Here is a 7,427-nt window from a genome sequence, read left to right on the forward strand (position 1 = left end):
TTGAACTCCTGACCTCAGGTGATCCATCCACCTTGGCCTCCCAAAGTGCTGGGATTATAGGCGTGAGCCACCACGCCTGGCCTTGGATGTTTTAAAGTAAAATTTTTCCCACTGCAAGATAATGGATATGTGTTGTAGGAACTTTTGGAAGCACAAGTAAGGCACAAAGGAAAAAATACCTTCGTATTTCTCCTTTTCCCATCTCCCCAGAGACTTTTTTCTCCTTATTTGTTGGCATATGTCTTTCCATACTCCTCAATGCATATGTATTCACAGGATAACATTATATGTGGTATTTTAGAACCACATTGCTAACATTCCATTTATCATGTTTTGTATTTGCATAGTATTCCATTTTGTAGTTGTACCATAATATCTTTAGACAATGCTTGTGGTCAAATAATTTCCCCCAATATTTTACTGTTATAAAAAATGTTTCGATGAATATTTTGGTCTAAAGTTGATGGATCAAGGAATATAGGGGTCGTTATAAGTTAACAAATACAGTGTCAGATCATGGTACTACTCTGCTGAAAATCCCCCATGGCTCCCATCTTACTCAGCCAAAGCTAAGGTCTTTACCATGATCTAAAATACCCTCAGCCATCTGGAGTATGCATGTATACATTCACACAGACATGTACATGCCACTCCCTCCTGCTTCTCTAGCTCATCTTCTCCTGCTCACCCCTGACTTATTCCCCTGAAGCTATTCCTAGAACACACCAGGCAAGCGAGCCCCTATGTCAGGGCCTTGGCACTTGTTCTTCCTTCTGCCTATAACAATTCCTCCAAGTATCCACAGGCTTCCTCTTTCACTTCCTTTGTTGCTTTGGCTCAGATATCGCCTTATCTGAGCACCCTTCCTTAACTATACAATACAAAATAAGTTCATGAATCTGCCCTCCCTCCTGCATTCCCTGTTTCCTTTACCTTGTTCTATTTTTCTATAACATTTATCTGACAAATCTTATGTTTGTTTATTATCACTCTTCTTCCAGAATATAAGCACTGTGAAGTCAAGGACTTTGTTAGTTTTGATCACTATTGTATCTGTGGGTTCTAAAACATTGCCTGGCACATAGTTGGCACTCAGTAAGCTAAGAAATAATGAGACTTAACATACTGGGATCGTCACAAGGAGGTAAGTATACTCCACTTTTTCAAGGGGAGTATAAAGGATATCATTTTTAGGTGGGAGATATTGGACATAGGAGTTTGTGAACCAAGAGACAGAGATAGAAGGATGTTATTTGGAGATATGAAGGTTATAAGTTTCAGAAGATTAGAAGTTCCGGAGATGTTTTAAAGTAAAATTTTTCCCATTGCAAAATAATAGATATCTGTGGTAGGAACTTGTAGAAATACAAGTAAAGCACTTTTTGCTTTACTCGGAGTGGGTGGGACTGGAATTGGGAGGAGGGGGCATGGAGAGGCTGCTTTTTTTCATTTTGTGTCTTTCTGTAAGATTTGAATTTATACCATGTACACCAATTACTTAAATAATAAGAGCATGTTTGGACTTCCAGTTTCTGGTGATGGCTGGTTATGAAAACTTGCAGAAACAAAATAATGGAGTTTTTAAAGTGAAGAACTAAAAAAACATTGAGGAACTTCCAGGCCAGTTTTTGGATAAAAGTCTATAACTAGGGAAGGAAATGGAATATTGGAACAAAAAGCTGCCTGTGCTGAGACAGCAGTTACTGATACCACAAACACTTGTCTGCTGTTTCTGTGGCCTTGCTGAGCCAAAAAAAAAAAACATGTTAAAGCACAGTGCCCACCCAAGACAGGGTGTTTGCAGGAGACCCTACCAACAGGAATCGGATAACAAGGAGCTAAAGGTAAGGAGGAGTCAGAGCTGAACCAGTGCCTTCTTCCCAGCAGTTATAATGAACTGTGGCTACCTTGGTGCTCTTGGAGCAGGGAGGAAAAGAAATAGAAAATACAATTTCCCTGGAAGGCCTGTGCATATCTGCTTTCCTGAAGATTAGCTTCTCAAGTATACATAGCTGGTTGGGCCAAGGATTCTCAAAATCTGAATTTGGCAGAAGCACAGCAAGATCTCTCTGGAAGAGGGCTCATCTCAAACGTCAGGAGACTCCTGTTAAATACTTATTCAAGAATAATGTGCAGTAAGCAATAAAGATTACAAGTTATGCAAGCAACTTGAATATGAATGAGAGTAGAAAATCACAGAAGCCCAGCTTCTTCCACTTAGCATAATCATTTGAGTCATCCATGTTGTCATGTTTATCAGCAGCTTGGTCCTTTTAATTGCTGAGTGGCAATCCATAGTTTACTCATCCATTTACTAGTGGAAGAGCTGTGTTGGTTCCAGTTTTTAGTGACAGTGGTTAAGCTGCTGTTAACATTCACCTAGAAGTTGTTTTGTTTTGTTTTGCTTTGTTTTGTTTTGTTTTGTTTTTGAGATGGAGTCTCACTCTGTCGCCAGGCTGGAGTGCAGTGGCCCGATCTCGGCTCACTGCAACCTCCGCCTGCCAGGTTCAAGTGATTCTTCTGCCTCAGCCTCCCGAATAGCTGGGATTACAGGTGCGTGCCACCATGCCCAGCTAGTTTTTGTATTTTTTTTTTTTTTTTGAGATGGAGTCTCGCTCTGCCGCCCAGGCTGGAGTGCTGTGGCCGGATCTCAGCTCACTGCAAACTCCGCCTCCCAGGTTCACGCCATTCTCCTGCCTCAGCCTCCCGAGTAGCTGGGACTACAGGCGACTGCCACCTCGCCCGGCTAATTTTTTGTATTTTTTAGTAGAGACGGGGTTTCACCGTGTTAGCCAGGATGGTCTCGATCTCCTGACCTCGTGATCCGCCCGTCTCGGCCTCCCAAAGTGCTGGGATTACAGGCTTGAGCCACCGCGCCCGGCCTAGTTTTTGTATTTTTAATAGAGACTAGGTTTCACCATGTTGGTGAAGGTCTCAATCTCGTGACCTCATGAGCTGCCTGCCTCAGCCTCCCAAAGTACTGGGATTACAGGGGTGAGCCACTATGTCCGGCCTCACCTAGAAGTTTTTATGTGAATCAAAGATTTTGTTTCTCTTGAGTTCCTAGGAATGGGATTGCTAGTTATATGATAAATATGTATATTTACTAAGTAGGAAATTGCCAAACAGGTTTTCAAAGTGGTGGTGCCATTTTGCATTCCCACCAACAATGTATGAAAATTCCAGGTGATTGACATCCTCACCAGAATTTGGTATTGTCTGCGGTTTTGATGTTTTTGCTATTTTGTTGTTTTGACATGGGTATACGGTGCATTTCATTGTGTTTTTCATTTTCATTCTCCCAGTGCAAATGATGTGTATTTTTTCATTTTCTCCTTTGCTATAGATATATTTTCTTTAGTGAAGTGTCTGTTCAACCCTTTGGCACATTTTTCAAAAGCTGGATTGTATGTTTTCTTACTGAAACTTGAGAATTCTTTATATATTCTTGATACAAATCCTTTATCAAAAATATGGTTTTGGCCAGGTGTGGTGGCTCATGCTTGTAATCCCAGCACTTTGGGAGGCCGAGGTGGGCAAATCACTTGAGCCCAGGAGTTCGAGATAAGCCTGGGCAGCATAGTGAAACCCCATCTCTACAAAAAATACAAAAAATTAGCCAGGCGTGGTGGCACACGCCTTTTAGTCCCAGCTACCTGGGAGGGTGAGACTGTAGTGAGCCATGATTGTGCTGCTGTACTTCAGCCTGGGAGATAGAGGGAGACCCTGTCTTTATATATATATATAAAATATATGTTACATATATTTATATATATAAATATAAACCTATATATGACTTGCACGTATTTTCTATTTTCTGTTTTCTCCCAGTCTGTGGCTTGTTGTTTTGTTTTCTTAGCAATGTCTTTTGAAGAGCAGAACATTTAAAATTTTGATGGAAGTTCAATTTATTGGGTTTTTATTTTTAGAATTGTGCTTTTGGTGTCAAATATAAGAAATCTTTGGCAAACCCAGAGTTACAAAAGGTCTGTTTTCTGGAAGAGAGGTGAGCAGACTTTTTCTGTAAAGGGCCAAATAGAAAATATTTTAGGCTTTACAGGTCATAGTCTCTGTTGTAGAATGAAAGCAGCCGTAAAACACATAAATGAATAGTTGTTCAGTAAAACTTTATTTACAAAAACAGATAAAGATTTGGCCCATGAGCCTTAGTTTGCTAACTCCTGTTCTAGAAGATTTAGGTATTACAGTTAGGGTGTGATTCATTTCTAGTTAATTTTTTTATGTGGTGCAAGCAACGGGTGGAGAGTTTTGGTTTTTTGTGTATGTATATATACTTATTATAGCATGACTTGTTTAAAAGACTGTTCTTCACTGTATTACCTTTACAGCTTGTTTTAAAGCAGTTGTTCATGTGTGTGGATTTATTTCTGAATTTTCTGCATCTATGTCTGCCCCTTCTTTATGACTATACTGTCTTGATTATTGTGGCTTTGTAGTAAGTTTCGAAATTGAGTAGTGTGAGTCCTCCAGCTTTATTATTTTTTCCTCAAATGTTTTAGTTTTTATAGCTCCTGTGCCCCTCCATATAAATTTTGGAATCAGCCCGTTAATTACTACCAGACTTCCTACTGGGATTTTGATTGGGATTGCATCTAACCTATAGATCAATTTTGACATCTTAACAATACTGAGTCCTGTTGCCAGTGAATACATTATATCTCACCATTTATTTCAGTTTTTGTTTTTGGGGGGTTTGTTGTTGTTGTTGTTGTTGTTTTGAGACAGAGTCTCGCTCTGTCACCCAGGCTGGAGTGCGATGGTACGACCTTGGCTCACTGCAAACTCCGCCTCCTGGGTTCAAGTGATTCTCCTGCCTCAGCCTCCTGAGTAGCTGGGATTACAGACACGTGCCACCACACCCGGATAATTTTTGTATTTTTAGTCGAGGTGGGGTTTCACCATGTTGGTCAGTCTGGTCTCGAACTCCTGACCTCGTGATCCGCCCACCTCAGCTTCCCAAAGTGCTGAGATTACACGTGTGAGCCACCATGCCCAGCCTATTTCAGTATTTTAAAGTGTCTTTCATCAGTGTTTTATGGTTTTCAATATACAGATCTTTTACATAATTCGATAGGTTTATACTTGAGTATTTGTAAATTTTAGTGCTATTGTAAATAATGCTGTTTTAAAGTTTTTAATATTCAGTTCGCTGCTATTATATGAAAACAATTGATTTTTGTATATTTCCTTTTGTATCCTGTGATCTTCCTAAAGTCACTTGTTCTAGTAGCTTTTTTTAAAATAGATTCTCTGAAATTTTCTGCATAGACAGTTATGTTGTCCACAGATAGAAACCGTTTATTCCTTTCTAATCTCTTTACCTTTTATTTTCTTATTTTCTCTTTTTATTGTTTGCTCCTCCTTCCCTTCATGTGTCACTTTCCGCTTCTGTCCCTTCTCTCCCCTTCCCTCTCTCACTTCTCCCTTATTACTTTAGCTAAGATGAATAGATCTCACTACTAACAGCTGAGAACCTTGCTTGTTCTTGAACTTAAAGGGAAAGCATTCAGTCTTTTGCTAAGAGGATTTGCTATGACTGGATATTGAATTTTGGCTAATGTTTTTTTTTCCCCCATCAGATGAAATGATCATATGATTTTTCTTTTTCTAATCAGCTGATAGGATGACTTCCTTGATTAATTTTTGAATGTTGACCCAACTTTTTATGTATTTATGGATTGAATTTGCTAACATTTTGTTGAAGATTTTTTACATTTATGTCTGTGAAGGACATGGTCTGTTGTTTTCTTGTAGTATCTTTGGTTTTGGTGTCAGGGTAATGGAGGGCTCATTAAGAAAGTTGGGAAGTGTTCTCTTTCATTTTCTGAAAGAGTTTGTATAGAATGCTATAAAGTTTCCTCTATAATCTGTTGTACTGCTTGAGCTGCATCTCTCAGATTTTGATTTGTTAGTTGAAAAGAAGACATATAGGAATGTGGGGTCCTCTGTATTGGTAGTATAAATGGTATGGTTTGGGTCTGTGACCCCACCCAAATCTCACCTTGAATTGTAATAATCCCCACATGTCATGAGAGGGACCCGTGGGAGGTAATTCATTCATGGGGGTGAGTCTTTCCCATGCTATTCGCGTGTTAGTGAATAAGTCTCATGAGATCTGATGGTTTTATAAAGTGGAGTTCTCCTGTACATGCCCTCTTGCCTGCTGCCATGTAAAATGTGACTTTGCTCCTCCTTGCCTTCTGTCATTGATTGTGAGGCCTCCCCAGCCATTTGGAACTGTGAATCCATTAAGCCTCTTTCCTTTATAAATTACCCAGTCTTGGGCATGTCTTTATTAGCAGCGTGAGAACAGATTAATACAGTAACATACATCACAATAGGTATGAGCCAACTACTTGTGCCTTGAGGTGGGCAGATTTCCTGAGTGAATGTAAACAGTTCTTGCAAATCAGACTGAAGAATCTGAAGAGAACCATCTGACCATGACCACAAGGCTAGCCCCAGTATTTTTGCACTCCTAGTAAGCCGTACTAAAATGTTTTCAGCCAAAGTATTTTGTTGACTTTGGGTTAGGTTCCAAGTTTTAAAAGTCTGAAGGTTGGGGCTAACAAATGTGAGGAAGCCTCGAATATGGGAAGGGACCTGTAGAAGAAAATCAGCCGTCTAAGTTATTTAAAGTAACAGCCGTTAATTTTTATTAGTGAGGTCAGGTTGTAGATAAAAACAGTCCAACGCCTGTAATCCCAGCACTTCGGGAGGCCGAGGCAGGCAGATAACCTTAGGTCAGAGTTCGAGACCAGCCTGCGCAACATGGGGAAACCCCATCTCTACCAAAAATATAAAAATTAGCTGGGCGTGGTGGTGAGCACCTGTAATCCCAGCTACTCGGGAGGCTGAGGCAGGAGAATCACTTGAACCTGGAGGCGAAGGTTGCAGTGAGCCGAGATCGTGCTAGTGTACTCCAGCCTGGGTGACAGAGCAAGACTCTGTCTCAAAAAAAAAAAAAAATCCAGCCATAATTGATTTAGATTTGTAGAGCAGGAGCTACAGACTGAGAAGAACAAACGAGAATTTGCCTTTTTTGCATGGCGTAGAAGGATCATGAGAGAATGAAATTATAACAGTGCGAACATGTAAACACAATCTGCGAAGCCTTTGGGTGCTTGCTAGGGGGCACCACAGTACAATAACACAAGGTAATCTATAGATTCAATGCCATCCCCATTAAGCTACCAATGACTTTCTTCACAGAATTCGAAAAAACTGCTTTAAAGTTCATATGGAACCATAAAAGACCCCACATTGCCAAGACAATCCTAAGTCAAAAGAACAAAACGGGAGACATCACGTTACCTGACTTCAAACTGTACTACAAGGCTACATTAACCAAAACAGCATGGTACTGGTACCAAAACAGAGATATAGACCAATGGAACAGAACAGAG

The 7,427-nt window shown here is 40.2% G+C and overlaps 1 long non-coding RNA gene across 1 annotated transcript in view; it reads left to right on the forward strand.

Annotated features, from left to right (window-relative positions):
• Positions 1–1,688: 1,688 nt before the first annotated feature.
• Positions 1,689–7,427, forward strand: part of LOC105520306 — a 20,341-nt gene continuing 14,602 nt past the window's right edge. The window contains exon 1 of the long non-coding RNA XR_001003108.1: positions 1,689–1,844. This is a non-coding gene — a long non-coding RNA (uncharacterized LOC105520306). The remainder of the gene's footprint in view (positions 1,845–7,427) is intronic.

Source organism: Colobus angolensis, unplaced genomic scaffold (assembly GCF_000951035.1).
Source record: "Colobus angolensis palliatus isolate OR3802 unplaced genomic scaffold, Cang.pa_1.0 Scaffold378, whole genome shotgun sequence".
Classification (NCBI taxonomy): Eukaryota; Metazoa; Chordata; class Mammalia; order Primates; family Cercopithecidae; genus Colobus; species Colobus angolensis.